Consider the following 15584-nt stretch of genomic DNA (forward strand, 5'->3'; position numbering starts at 1 on the left):
TTATATTTTTCTCCATAGATCTTCAGCAAATAAATGGTTAAAAGTTTCCAAGACAGAACTTTCATATAATGAAAAGAAAAAAGTCAATAAAAAGTTTTAATAAAACATAAAAGTGCCCGCAATGAAAAAACTCTCATGTATGAAATTACATGTTTATAATGTGCTGTAGTTTATTAAAATACTGTATGTCACGCAATAAGCCAGCCAGTGGCACGTTTAATAATCATCTCATATGAAACGATGCAGAACAAATACCCATTCCGCAATATTTCCAAAGCATTCTTGTAGTTTAATCATCTGCATATGAGTCAACTTTATGTTTTAGATTATGAGAGCAGATAATATAGTGTAATTCTGCAGCTGGAGAAGCAGGCATTAAAATTACTGTTCATTATGGTGGCGCGGGGCTTTAATAAGCTTCTGCGAAAAGGCCAGATAGAAATGTTGTTTCCTTGTGACACCAGACACCTTATCAGGGTCAAATAACCACACATTCATTTATGCATTTTTGCTTCTTAATGAAATGCTATTGAACAGACAGATAAATGAGAGGAGTCCCCATTAACTGGTGATTAATTGATCTCATTTGTGGCGAGCACAACACTCCCCTCTTTTCCCTCTGACCCCAATCTCTGATTGTCCTTTGCTATCAGAAGAATGACATTGAGGTTTCTCTCCTCTTCGTCTGCCTCTATATATCTTCAGCTCCAACTCATATGTTTCTGAGGAATATATAAGCGGATTTACACTTATAAAAACTGAAAAAAGAGAGGAAAGATTCATATTGGGAAAAGTGTAGAGCTTTATTCTCCTGGAGCACTGCCTGATCTGCTTTGAAACTCGGAGCTTGAACTTTTTTTCTCTTTTAAACCACCGTGTCTAATTGCGATGGCGTTTTTAATTAAAAGTCAGGGATGTGTGGTTGTTTGTTTGGAAAGAGAATTATCTGTTTCTTCCTCTGCTTCTCTCTCTCTCTCCGCAGACGCTATCTCCCATCTATCTGGCTAATGAGCGGGAGGGAAGAACCTGCTGGAGGACTTGTTGATATTTGTCCTTCTCCGACTGGCTTTCTGAGAGTTTGTGATTAGCGCACGGCATGTTCGCTAGCTTTTGAAGCTCCAGGAACGATAAGGAGATTCTGGAGTTTGGGCTCCTCGGTCATAAAACAAAGCCATCGTATGTTGCTCGTACGGAACAGTAAACATTCAGTTCGGGAAACTTACAAAGTGACCTTGTCCTTTAATGCTTTGAAGTTGAATACAGCTGGAAAGAAATTAAAAAGGACGCAGATTAAAAAGTGAAACAGCTTTATATATGTGTATCTGACAGTAGATGGGCTGTAGCTATTATTATTAATAATCAGGGGCGCCGCTATGATTTCCAGGCCCCCTGAACATCATTGACTCGGGGCCCCGCAACGATCGCTTTCTGGGGGGGGTTCCCCCTCTGTAAAAAATGCATCACGGGCTCCCTCTCCCTCACTGGGCCCTTGGAAATGTCCTAACCTTCCCCCGTTACAGCGCCCCTGTTAATAATAATCTTTTTTTCAACATTGATACTGTAACTTTTTTTTTGTTTGTTTTTTTTGAGCTTCAGATCAGCATATTAGAATGTTTTCTGAAGGATCATGTGACACTGAAGACTGGATTAATGATGCTGAAAATTCAGCTTTGCATCACGGGAATAAATTGCGTTTTAAAATATATTTAAATAGGAAACAGCTATTTTAAATCATAATAATTTTTCACAATATTTCACAATTTTACTGTATTTTATATCAAATAAAAACAGCTTTGGTGAGCATAAGAGGCTTCTTTCAAAAACATTCACAAATCTTACCAACTCCAAACTTTTGAAGTTTTGTATAGTTCACTATCACTCTGCAATAAAGTTTAACACAATTTAAGGCAGAACTAATAATGAAAAACAACTAGGCTAGGCTAATGTTAATTTATTAAATATCTTTGTGCATTTTTTATTCATAATTATTCATAATACATAAACTTTAGAATCAGTGCAACTTTTAATAATTAAAAAAGGATATGTGGAAATTAACATTAACATTGCTCTTTATTTATTAATCTGCATTAAAAATGTTGCATGCTAACAGTTGCTTTAATGTTAACAAAGAACTTTATTGCAAAAGTGTTAATGTTTTGGTGTTTGTTAGGCAGCATAATAACCTTCCTTATATATTCTGGGTTTCAGTTCCATTTCCCCTATTTCAGGATGGGTGTTTTCCGTGAAACTTTTTACCATGATTTCATCATTTATTTGTTTACCAAGGAGACAGCAGCATCACTGAAGAGCTCTAGATGAAATATGAGGTATATGGTGCGTGAAGAAAAGAAACATCAAGGTGAATATCACTCAAGAACAGTATATTTTTGAGAGTCATTTCCAATCAGCCAGTAAATTTGTCACATTATGCAAACGTGTAAAAAAAAAGATGATTAGTTTATTTCTCTTTAGATGCATAAAATGCTATGAAATAAGACTTAGCAAAACAAAAGGAGCCATTTTGTTACAACAAATTTTAAAATGTCATTTCCACCAGAGAATGAATAGTGATGTGGTGAAAGTGTGACTATGTTGTGTTCATATAGACACTGTTTTATTCACAACCTCAATTATTAATTTTTTCTCAAACATTATTAGAGTACATTTTACAAAAAAAAAAATGCAGTTTCAGTTACTTGCTTTTTTTTCTGTAATTACTTTACAAAACTTTTATTTACAATTTTTGTTGTTGTTGTTTTTTTTTAATTGTTGGAGTACGTTTCACAAGAAAATATTTAGTCAATATTTGTTCTTCAGACTTTCACATTTAATTCAGTGTGTTACTTGCTGCTTCTTTGTAACTGATTGTTAAATTTACCAACATTTTACCAAAAGTGAAAATTGTTTTTTCAAATATTTTTTTTCTTATCAAACCTGTGTTCATGCATTCACCTTTTTATTTACAACTCTTTTTTTGTTTTACCATTTTTTCCCCCCAAAGATTAAGTACATTTTACAAGAAAATATTTTCAGTCTTTCTATTTCAAATTAATGTGTTTAATTCAATTTGTTACTTGCTGTTTTTGTAATTATTTGTGAAATTTACCAAAATTTTTCAAACTTTTCCAAGAGTGAAAATAATTTTTTACACCGTTTTGGTGTACCTACTCAAACCAAATTAAGAGAGAAAATGGACCAAAATTCTTAACTAAATATAGAAACTAAATATGAAAAATAAATCTTAAATTCTAAAATTCAGACTAATATAATAATTAATTAATTAATGGATAAATAATATATAACTAAAACTGACTAAAAACTACAAAACAAATAAATAAATTTATTTATTTAATAATATTTACATTTGATTTTATTTTTAAATACAGATTCTAAGTGATCCTGTGACTCAGTCCAGTCCAGCAAAAACTACTCATGGACCATTGACTTTGAGTTTCGCGGGCATCGAGTTCAGCTCCACCCATCAATCATCTCTCGCTGCAGTGATGCACCTGTAAGAGAATTGTGAATTGTTTGAGCATGTACATGAGCGTGTGTGTTCGTTTCAGCATGTGGGCCGTGCAGCAGGCTTGGTAGAAACAATCGCATGACATTGTAACAGCTGAGCCCCCTCATTTGGGGCCGTTTGGCAGGGTGTCAGGAGCACCAGGTGTCCCCTTTGCACCCAGTGCTTTGAAGCGGGCATGCATGGACGTCCGACCTGGAAAAGACCTTTCTGTCAAAGAGAACAAGGACTGGGCACAGCATGTGCCACACATGTGGCTCTCCATTTTAGCTCATGCCTTTGAGTTTGTGTGTGTTTGTGTTTTATAGACTGTGAGAAATGACTGCAATCTCAGCCCGGAACCATTGCTGAAAATGTGAGAAATGGTGGCTTAACAGCTGTTATTCTGTAGCTCTTTTTCACCCGATAGGTTTGTTTTTGAGATGAATTCTTTCAAGTGTTGTTTATATTCAGCACATACCATGCCTCAGCAAAATGTTCTGTTTTCCTAGAACATCCAGAGCCATCAGTACACATCCAAAACTATTATTTGAAGTGAAAATGCCTTTTCACATCATAATTTTGGTTTTGATGTAGTTCGCTTAATGGGGTTAGATGGGAAGCCCTACATTACAGCTACGATAAAGCACACTGAACGTGAAGTTTAAAGTTCACCAATTATGAGATTCAAATAGGAATGAACAGTGATATTGATTTTCGTAAGTTGGTGTATGTAAAAACTGCAGTGCAAACTGTAAGATTCAACACACTTTTATTAATTTTTTTTTTCAAAAATGAATCCTATATTTCAATGCTATATTTCAAAACCTTTGTGAGTGAACACAATGTATATTTTTTTCCATCACTTGTTTTGTGTTATAACGCAAATGCAAAGGTTTTGTGATTACAATTTTCCTCCCATCTTATTTTTTCCCTCATGATTAGAAGCCATATTTTGTGGTGTTACTTTTGATGAAGACCTGTTCATGTTAAGAATGATAACAATAATGATAACTATATTAGTGTCAACACCAGTGGCTGATAACATTGTTTATTGTAAGCGTGCTGCAGTTTTGTTGTCTGCTGCTTTAAATACTCAATCTCTTTAAAGGAGGGTGGATTCTGATTGGCTGTGAACAGGGGTGGAGCTAGGGGTGGGCGTAGCCCCCTCTGTGGACCAACGATTTTGCCACCTTACATTAGTAAGTTCATGCAAGACATTAGAAAGGTAGCACTCTGTGTAATACACCAGGTTCTGTATTACTTGAACTTCTCGTTAAACTTTAGTTTGAAAGGCAGGTATTTAACCTTTAAGTGTTGTCAGTGTGATACTCCAGTGGCTTCTAAAATGCTTGTGTACCTGCTGTGGCTGCTCTGCCAATGAGCAATTTTCATTCTGTTTTCTGGCATATCATGTGACACCATATGTTTATCAGAGCCTGTAACGCCATCAGACCTGACATGAAATATGATGTGAGGAGCTGAAGCTGGTTGTGACAGCACCTGACAACTTCTGGAAAGCAGCAGTCTCATCAGTTACCAGGCCTCTGCCAAACACTGATCCCCATCAGCGAGACGGCCAAGCGGATTCCTTTATTCCCCAACGAAGATGTAATCCCAAGTTTACCTGGTATTTAAATGCAATTAATTTTTAATCTCTAAATCATAGAGCAAATATTCAGTTTTCAAACAAAGACATTTACTGTAAGGAGAATATGAGAAGATGGTTATATTCAGTAGTTCTGGGGCTTTAAAAAGTCGTTTTAAAGCACAGCTAATGTCAGGTACCCACTTCCTGTGATTTTCAGCTGGTTTTGGCCAATGGAGACAATGTCTTTGGGGTTCTCATAAAAAAATAAAAATAAATAAATAAATCACAATATTCGTAAATGTACACACACACACACACACACACACACACACACACACACACACACACACACACACACACACACACACACACACACACACACACACACACACACACAAAGTATATATAGAGATACACCCCCCCATCTCTCTTGCTATGGGGGGTTTGGGAATTTCCAGTTTTCAAACTTCAGTCAGTCACACAGAAGGGAGAATGGTGCTGGTCAGTCATCAGATAATAGGGTCAAACAAGCAATCCAGGAAATAGGGATGAAACCATAATGTTGTTGGGAACAGAGATACAGATTTGAAATATTGCTAAATATATGAGAAATGCAAAAATGTTTATTTACCATAATTATCCAAAATTATGTGTGACCGTATGGTTGAAATGTCTGTAAAGGACATCATATAACATATATACTTAAATATAATTTTTTATCTTTGTGGACCCTGAAAGTTATGGAATGTATCCAAGATACTAATAAAGTTAAAGGAATGTTTATTATTAGAAAATTACTAATATAAATAGTTCTCTGAATTCAAATCAAGATTTACCATGGACTGACAGCTCAACCATACGGTAGAGTTTTACATAAAACATAAATAAATAAATAAATAAATAAATAAATAAATAAATAAAATAAAGAAATTTTTATATATATATTAATAAGTTTTTTAATTTAATTAATTATTTTTATTTTTATTTTTTTTGTTGTTGTTTGTTGGTTGAATTGTTTTATATATAAATACATACATACTGTATATATATGAAATGTCACTTTGGATCACTTTGGATAAAAGTATCTACCAAATGCAAAAAAAATATATGCTATATCAGTATATAAAATACTACTAAAATAACACTTCCTTATATTATTATTATATTACAGCAAGTCCTTATATAAAAGATTACAGACTTTTTTATTTGAAATACTGTAACATGCACCGACTAATAGTGTGCAATAACTACAGAAAAGAGAAAAGTTGTTTGTGTCCTTTTAGATTTTGTGTCCCTTTAACTGCTGACATGCTACTTTATAATGTATTTAATCATTTTGCAATGGTAATAAAGGGCATGTCAGAATGTTATGTCAGTTGCCTTGTGCAGATCGTGTTCTGTGCTGGTAAAAAACGCAATTATATGCATTCATTCAGCTATTTAGCATAACATAACAAACAACGTCCAATCAAACTAAACTCAACAGGGTGGAAAATTATGTAGCCAGCAAAAGGAAATGTAGTCGGCCAGCAGATTTTTTTTATTTTTAAATTAACTCATCATGACATCGCAAAATCATTGAATTATTCTGATATGGGTCAGTTTGGGACTTTGCTAACTTGATGGAGTGTCCTACCATTATTTTATCTCAGTGTTTTTATAGAGTGATTTCAGGACTCTTTGAAGCGTAGGCTATTGTGATACCATTTCATGCCATTACAGTCTCATCTTGTTCCATTTTAAACTTCTTTAAACTCATTGCACACTCAAAAAGAAACTTTTATTATGACTAAATAGGCCGCTGATGTGCCCGAGTACAAAGGCTGTGGCAGAGATGACACAGGAACCTTAGTTTTATATTTTAAAACTCCTTTCTTTGTACTTTCAGTCAGTGTCCTCCGTGTGTCTCTGCACATTAAAATCAAGCTAATATTCCTTTTTACTTTTTTTCCATCACGCTGATCTTCAGGAAAAATCCATCACAAGATCTTCTGGGTGTTAACTACCTACACCTTCAACTGATTCTGTTGTTGCTCTAGTAAAACAAGCCATCCTTCAAGCACACACATCCCGTAAACTCATTTAGGCCGGTTCCCGCCTTTAATGCTGTGATACATTTCAGTTCACTAACCGTTGTTAATCAGAGTTCATTTAATAAAACTGCCAAAACGCATTGCTCACAGCTGTGTCCTGTTGCATTAATTGTTCAGATATTAAAAGCAGGGAATGTGCCGTATCAGTTATATCTATTGCTTCTGCATTCTAAGTCTTGCATTTGATGATGACACACACAAACCAGGATGAAGACGAGGGAGCTGACTTTGAGAGAAAAGTCATTTAGCGCTATAGCAAAAACAAAGCGCATGGAGAAATTAAGAGTTTGGAACCCTCCGGCAACATCAGCAGCCAACAACCACCTGATCAGCTGAGAAAAAACACAGTAGTTGATGACAGACCAATCATAAAAACTGTGAAAATGAACCCTAAAATATGTGTCTGAAAAATCACCAAAAATCTCTAGAAATCTGGGGTGATGCTCTGACAAACTACTGTCTGCAGGAGACTTTGCCACGGAGCTACAGAGGATACACAACAAGATGCAAACCTTTGATCAGCACCAAATATAGAAAGACAAGATTAGAGTTTGCAAAAAAGCACAAAGGAGAGCCAGTAGAGTTGTATGGACAGCTGAGATAAATATGAACCTTTTTCTAAGTGATGGGAAAGCAAAAGTGTGGAGAAAAAAGGGAACTGCAGATGATTCTAAGCATACATCTGTAAAGCATGGTGGAGGTTGTGTCAAGGCATGGACATGCATGGCTGTCTCTGGAACAGGCCCTCTCAGGTTTAATGATGACTTAATGTTTGATGACAGTAGCAGAATGAATTTGGAAGGGTACAAAACCATTTTGGCTACCAATATTTAGGAAAATGCCACCAAACTCATTAGAAAGTGCTTTATTTTGCATGAGGACAATGACCCCAAACACCCTGCCAGTCCAGTGAAGGGCTTTATCAGGGCAAAGAAATGCAAAATCTTAGATTACCCAAATCAATCTCCAGATTTAAATCCTATTAAACATGAATTTCACCAGCCGAAGAGGAGACAAAAGTCAGAAACTCCCCAAAACCAGCAACAGTTGGAATTGACTTCATTAAAGGCTGGGGAAAAGCTTTTCAAAGGATGAGACCAAGAGTCTGGTGTTGTCTATGGGTCGCAGACTCACTGCTGTGATTGCATGCAAGGGATCTGCAACAAAATAATAGCTTTAATCTTTTAATCTGCCTTAAGTTCAGCTGTCCCAATACTTATGCTCACATCAAATAGTGGGATGAAACTTTAAAAGTGCTAACCTTTTGTATGTGGTAAAGCATGTACAGTATGTGTTGAAACAGCTAATAATGAAATGTGACATTCTGTAGTTTTCTCATACTCATCTTTTAATCATATTTGCAGACATCTTGACTACATAGCAAACAAAGCAATCTTTCATCGATCGATACAGAAAAAATACTAAACTTACATATATAATTAATTAAACGTTTTACTGAACAAATTGCTCTCTTTAAAAAAAAAAGAAAAATAATTAGAATTACATTTTTCTTTAAATCTACCCCTGTTCTAAACTATAGGGAGCCCTTTTACATTAGGCCTACTATAGGGTTACAATTAGCAATAACAATTAACTATAATAATCAACACTCAAATAAAATAATGTATGCAAACATGTAAATTGCATTCAACACAGTTTTTAAATTAACTTAAATAAAGACTAAATTAAGTTGAAATAGGCTTATCATTTAAACAGTGGCTGTCATAACTTGTTTCATAAAAGTTTTTTACTAAGTTAAATAATAAAGACATCACAAACAGGTAAAGTAAAATATCATGAGTACTGTATAAAGTCTTATATTTCATGAAATGCTCTTCTCCAAACTCTGGTGAACTGACACTGTTGAAATGAACACTGTGGACACAGATGACTCTCCCAAGGTATACGAAATGCTATGTGACATTTTGTTTACAAGCCTTTTTAATAATATCTTTCCGTGAGTGAAATGCTGATTGTGCGATTACATGAGGAATGAGATGTTAATTCATGTTTATTTCACATTAAAACTATAGTAAAGAGAAAGAGATATGTTTTGTTTTTTTTTTTTTTCAAATATGAATTATTCTGAAGCAATATTCTCATCAGCCTTCTGTCATCTGTGATATAAATTTGCATGTTTTTTTTATATTTAATCCAAGGGCATTTTTTTTACCTTTATGGAGGGCATTTCCCCCCATCTCATTAATACTTTTCTTTCATTTTAGATTCTTACATGTGATCTATAAATTAAATTACAATAATATGATATGACTGTTATCTATATGAAGAGTTTGGTTCCAAAATGCTATAAATCCATTTTGTTTAATATGAGGGTTATATGTGTTTTCTTTACCAAGAAATTTGCAAGATGAAAACCACTATTTACTGTTTCAAACTTTCCCATGCATCTTAGGTTATAATAAACATAAAAAATTCAAATCCCGATTTTTTGATTTTCAAAGATTTGTATTTTAAACCAACTGATATATTTTTCCCCAAAATGCACAATAAATCCATTGAATCAATAAAAAAGTTATTTTTCATATTAAAACTGTTGAAAATACACAACAAAGTTGATCCACATATGACAGCCTCTGAACTTGGTCAATACTAATCTTATTAATAGCTTACGTTTCTTCCCCACTGCAGAATCTACCACAGATTTATCAATGCCATCAAAATTATAAATTTTTTTTAGGGCTGCATGATAAATCGCATGCAATTGTCGTGCATCTCATCAGTAAAAGCGGTTCTGTGATTAGTAGTAAATGTTAATTATGTTGCATCTTGTGGTTTAGTGTGGTTTGGAATTTAGAGACGTATCTTAATTAGATCACTGATAAGCTACGCAATATCGCGTTCATAATCAAAGGGGATTTATCGATAGGGAAAAAGAATGAAAGAGTAGGATATCACATTTTGCGTAAAATAGTAAAATTTAATTTTCTATTTTTCAATATCGAAATGATTATTTTGGCTTGTTTTTGAGTGTTTTTTTTTTTTTTTTTTGTTTTTTTTTGGGTTTTTGGAGTTAACCTCTTCATATAGTTATCATATTAAATCATTTTATACGGAAAATAATACAACTGCATGTAAATAATGTTATTAGATTGTTTTATATATATATAAGTATATATATAATATATAATATATATATATATATATATATATATATATATAATCGATCTATACTAAAAAATATGAATAAGGCTAAATAATCACATACTATATGATATATATATATATAGCTATCGAATATATATAATATATATAATATATGGAACCGGAGGAGAGGGTTTCTAAAAGCAAACGGCCTTGCGGTCTGCGTAGATTTGACGCACTGTGACATTTTTGGAGAGGTGCATGTCAGGGTACAGCATAGTTTGTAGATTTGACGCACTGTGACATTTTTGGAGAGGTACGTCTAGAAATGCTAGCATAAAATCGAATTCAGCCTTTACTCTAAATGCAATAAAATCTGAATAATACTTACATTATAGTGATTGCTTAGTTATTTTTGTTTATTAATGTTTTATTTAGGTTACTTTTGTGTTTTTAATGGGTCTTTGATGTGGAGCAATTTTTAAACCCTGTTTATATATATTCATACATTCAAACGATTTGTTCAAACGGCTGATTCATCAGATGTTTATGCATGAGCTAATGACTTTGACTCAACTGATTTGTTCAAAACACGGAATCATTCAGCAATAAATTGTCTGTTTAGTGTGAGATGCCCTGTGGTTCTCCCTAAAATGTAAGTAATATTATTGTACTGTACTTGCTTATTGAACTATTAAACAGTTGTAATGGTGAAAACGTTGTGTGATGTTGCCTAACTAACTGTATTTTAAATATGCTAAACTTTTCATTTTGAATTTTTACCTCAGTATGCTGAGTTTCTTTGTGTTACACGTTTTGATCCTATACAGGCTGCGTTACACTTAAGGCTGATTTATACTTCTGCGTCGGACATACGCCGTAGCCTCTACGCCGTGGGCTGTGCATCGGTTTTCATTTATTCTTCTGCGACGTTGTCTGCATCGACATGCAGTACACATGCAAGCCGCTAGTCTTCAGTGTCCACGGGCATGTTGCTTGTGTAACCTGCAGACCACCACAAAAGCCGAAGAAGAAGCAGCAGCCATGATAAAATCAGAATAATACTTCCGTTATAATGATTGCTTAGTTATTTTTGGTTATTAATGTTTTAATCAGGTTACTTTTCTGGTGTTAATGAAGCTTTAGCCCCGGCCCAATTTAAACCCTGTTTATATATAAAAAATAAATAAATAAATAAATATTAAAAAAAAAATTATATATATATCATATATATCATATATATATATATAATTTTTTTTCTATATGTATGTTTTTTTTCTATATGTATGTTTAAAAAAACAAATAAATAAAAGTAGCATTTATTTATTTATTTATTTATTTTTTATTACAAATTTTGTAATTAATAAATAAACACATGTAATTAAGAATAACATATTATTAATAATAATAATAATAATAATGACAGGCATAATAATAATAATAATAATAATGTTATTATTATTTACGCATATTTATTTATACATTTGTTAATAATAATTATTATTATTATTATTTAAAATACACATTTTACATTTGTTACTGTTTAATTCTAAATACTAAATATACAATTGTTTTTCTGTTGGCAGCTATATAGTTTAATGTTTTTATTAAGATTTATGCATCTAACTATACAGTTGATAAAATAAAAGTTTAATGTAAACATAAAATTTTATATATATATATATATATATATATATAGGATATATATATATATATATATACACAGTATATATATGTGTGTGTGTGTGTGTGTGTGTGTGTTCTAATTATTATTATTCTCTAACATACTGTTATTTTTAATTTAATTTAATTTTTTAATTTTTGTTATATTTAAACTTAAGGAAGGGGTCCCTCACAAGAAGCTTTTTTTGTCCATAACATCAGACTGTTTGAAAACCTGCCTTTGTGAACCTTTTTTAAATGCCAGTCCCCCTGGTAAGCTAAGGTAAAATATTAACTACTAAAATAATTGTATACCTTCTGATTCCAGGAGCTGTTTATCTTTTCTAGCTGTCTCCGGATAGTTTGCCATCTAAAAGCAAATCCTTTTTTAATATGTGGAACTTTAATGCTCCCCGAGTCTCTAAATAATCCACAAAGAATGTGATTTATGAATTGCTGGAATCACATAACCACAATGTTTTGATGAACCTCAATTACAGTGCCTTTGAAATGTTCTGTACCTGGAACATGTCAAACCGTCTGACAATTATAAGGCCGAGACATCAAAAGCAAACAGAAAGCTTTCATATGCTAACAAAAAGAAACAGGTGAATACAGTAAGAACAGATAAGCCAGAAAATGTACTTTGAGGGAATGACATTACGGATGAGAAACACGGACAATGAAACGGCCAGAAGTTGAGAAGCTTTCTTCTTTCTTCATGACTTTGTAATTCTTCTCGGACAGCCTATTGATCTTCTGATGGCTCCCCTACAAAAGAGCTCTTTGAATGAACAGAAAAGTGTTTTGAGAGGTACAGTAAAGCTTTATAGTTAGCTTGGGATTCTCAAGATGTTTTTTTTACGTTAATGGTTAGAACATGACTGCTATAACTGAGGCTTTGACGTGAGAACAGTTGGAGTTCAGCTCAGCCAGCGGACCAAGAATAAGTGTTGAAAATACCTTGTAAAACCTTGAAAATGGGCCGACCCTAAGCAATGTGCTGGAACTGTCAGTACTAATAAACAGGAAAGATGAGAGTGTCTCTGTATGTGTGTGGGTGTGTCTGTGTGTGAGAATAAAGAGACAGTATTACTTGTGTGATTGCCTGAGGTGATGGAATCTCTCAGCTAGTGGTGTATGACTGAATCATTCTTCTTTGTGTCAGTCATAGATTTGAAATCATTTTTGATTACGGAATGAATCTTTAAAGTGACTGAATCATAGATTTCGGATTACAAAACCGTTTGCATTTATGAGTGAATCATTCTTGGTTATTGCCTTAATATCAAATCAGAAATGCTACAGGTTTTACATAATTTGGGATTAGAAAACAAAGTTGTATTTCAATCAAATATTATAAGTGACTGAATCATTCTTGCTCATTTTCATGATTTCATATCAAGTATGGAATAATTTTTTTGTTCTGAAAATGTGTCCGTGATTTGAACTAAACATTAAAGTCAATGAATCATTCTTGTTTATTTCCAGAATTTTATAACTAGTATGTGCATGCTTGAAATATATATTATTATATATAATTATATATATATATATATACTATATATATATTATATATATTGATATATATATATTGATTATGAATTGAATCCAGGTTTTTGAACAAATAATTTAAATGAATGAATCATTCTTGTTAATTTTAGTTATCTAATCAGATATGGCACCAATCTGACAGATTTTTAAGTCAGTTAATTCATCATCAAACAATTATTCATTATTCATTTCCCAGATTTTGAATCTTATATGGTGCAGGTTTGAATCATTAGTGATTATGAATCAGGGTTTCTGAGCAAATCTCATAAATTCTTGTTAGTTTCAAGAAGCATGACATTTTCTGTCATGATTTATTTTCATCATCCTAAACTTCTTTTGTATTTTACAGATAAAAAGAACATCATAAAGAGTCAGAGTGACACAAGGGTATGTAATTGATGACAGAACACAATTTTTTGGTGAGCTTTTTAATAAAAAAAGGTTTAATTTGGTCTCAGACAGGATCATTGTTCATTTCCATGTTCGCAAATTAAATATGGCACAGATCTCACAGTTTTTGATTAAAAAACAAATTCAAAACAACATTTTTCGAAAGAGTAATTTTTGATTAAAATCAAATTAATGTTTGTGAAAAGATCTTTTAAGGTGAATAAGTCATTCTTTTTAATTTTCCTGATCTCAAATCAAAAATTCCACAAGTCTGACAATCTGTGAATTATGAAGTGAATCATTGTTTTAATTATTGTGTGTAATAGTTTACATAACCAGTCGAGAGACATACAGTATCACCAGAACCCGGTGCTCCACCCTAACAGAACTTAAAGGGATAGTTCACCCAAAAATGAAAATTATGTCATTAATGACTCACCCTCATGTCGTTCCAAACCCGTGAGACCTCCGTTCATCTTCGGAACACCGTATAAGATATTTTAGATTTAGTCCGAGAGCTTTCTGTTCCTCCATTGAGAATGTTTGTACGGTATACTGTCCACGTCCAGAAAGGTAATAAAAACATCTTCAAACTAGTCCATGTGACATCAGAGGGTTCCGTTAGAATTTTTTTGAAGCATCGAAAATACATTTTTTGGTCCAAAAATATCAAAAACTACGACTTATTCAGCATTGACTTCTCTCCCGGGTCTGTTAGGAGCATGTTCACAACACTGCAGTTTAGTGATATCCGGTTCGCGAACGAATCACTCGATGTAACCGGATCTTCTTTGAACCAATTTTTCACCAAATCGAAACTGAATCGTTTGAAACGGTTCGCGTCAACAATAAGCATTAATCCACAAATGACTTAAGCTGTTAACTTTTTTAACATGGCTGACACTCCCTCTGAGTTCAAATAAACCAATATCCCGGAGTAATCCATTTACTCAAACAGTACACTGACTGAACTGCTGTGAAGAGAGAACCAAAGATGAACACCGAGCCGAGCCAAATAATGAACGAAACATTGACATAATTTTCATTTTTGGGTGAACTATCCCTTTAACAGAGCCATAACTCTTGAGAGGGCACATATATTAAATAACTGTATCTTCATTAATTTCCATCATCTCAAATCAAATATGGAACATGACTGACTCGACTCATTCATAAATATATAAAAGATAATAAAGAAGATTATTGGTTGATGCTATTATTTTTTTATTTGTTGTTGAGAATCACAAAATTTGAGTCTAAGATGACTCAAAATCATCCACTAGAACAAATTAGAATGTTTTCATAAAGATGAACCTTGATGTCTCATAATGAGAAGATTCTGGGAAATAAATGGATAGGAGAAAGGAAGCACAATAAAGCAAACCTAATCACTCAATCCCTGTTTTTTCTTCTTGCAATAAACACAAAATTACTACTGCAGTTTTTATGTGAATAAGACAGAAGATAAATAATTAAAAGTTGTCTTATCCTCTCTTTATTCGCAGGTCTCTGGGAAAAGCCACTTCAGAAACCAACCATGCTGATATATATGTCATAAGCATTTATGAATCCAATTATCAGACCAATTCGATTGAAATGAGCAATGATTCAGACCCGCCAAGAGTCAAAGATGTCTTCAGCTGCCCACCATCCGGGGAAGGGGGGGCGGGGGGTGGTACAATGAATTTCC

At 33.2% G+C, this 15584-nt stretch overlaps 1 long non-coding RNA gene across 1 annotated transcript in view; it reads left to right on the forward strand.

The window, feature by feature from the left end:
* The window catches only part of LOC122142479, a 47289-nt gene extending 45674 nt beyond the window's left edge, over positions 1 to 1615 (forward strand). Inside the window, exon 4 of the long non-coding RNA XR_006158631.1 lies at positions 983 to 1615. This is a non-coding gene — a long non-coding RNA (uncharacterized LOC122142479). The remainder of the gene's footprint in view (positions 1 to 982) is intronic.
* The last annotated feature ends 13969 nt before the right edge of the window (positions 1616 to 15584 follow it).

The sequence above is a fragment of the Cyprinus carpio genome, chromosome B25 (genome assembly GCF_018340385.1).
Source record: "Cyprinus carpio isolate SPL01 chromosome B25, ASM1834038v1, whole genome shotgun sequence".
Lineage (NCBI taxonomy): Eukaryota > Metazoa > Chordata > Actinopteri > Cypriniformes > Cyprinidae > Cyprinus > Cyprinus carpio.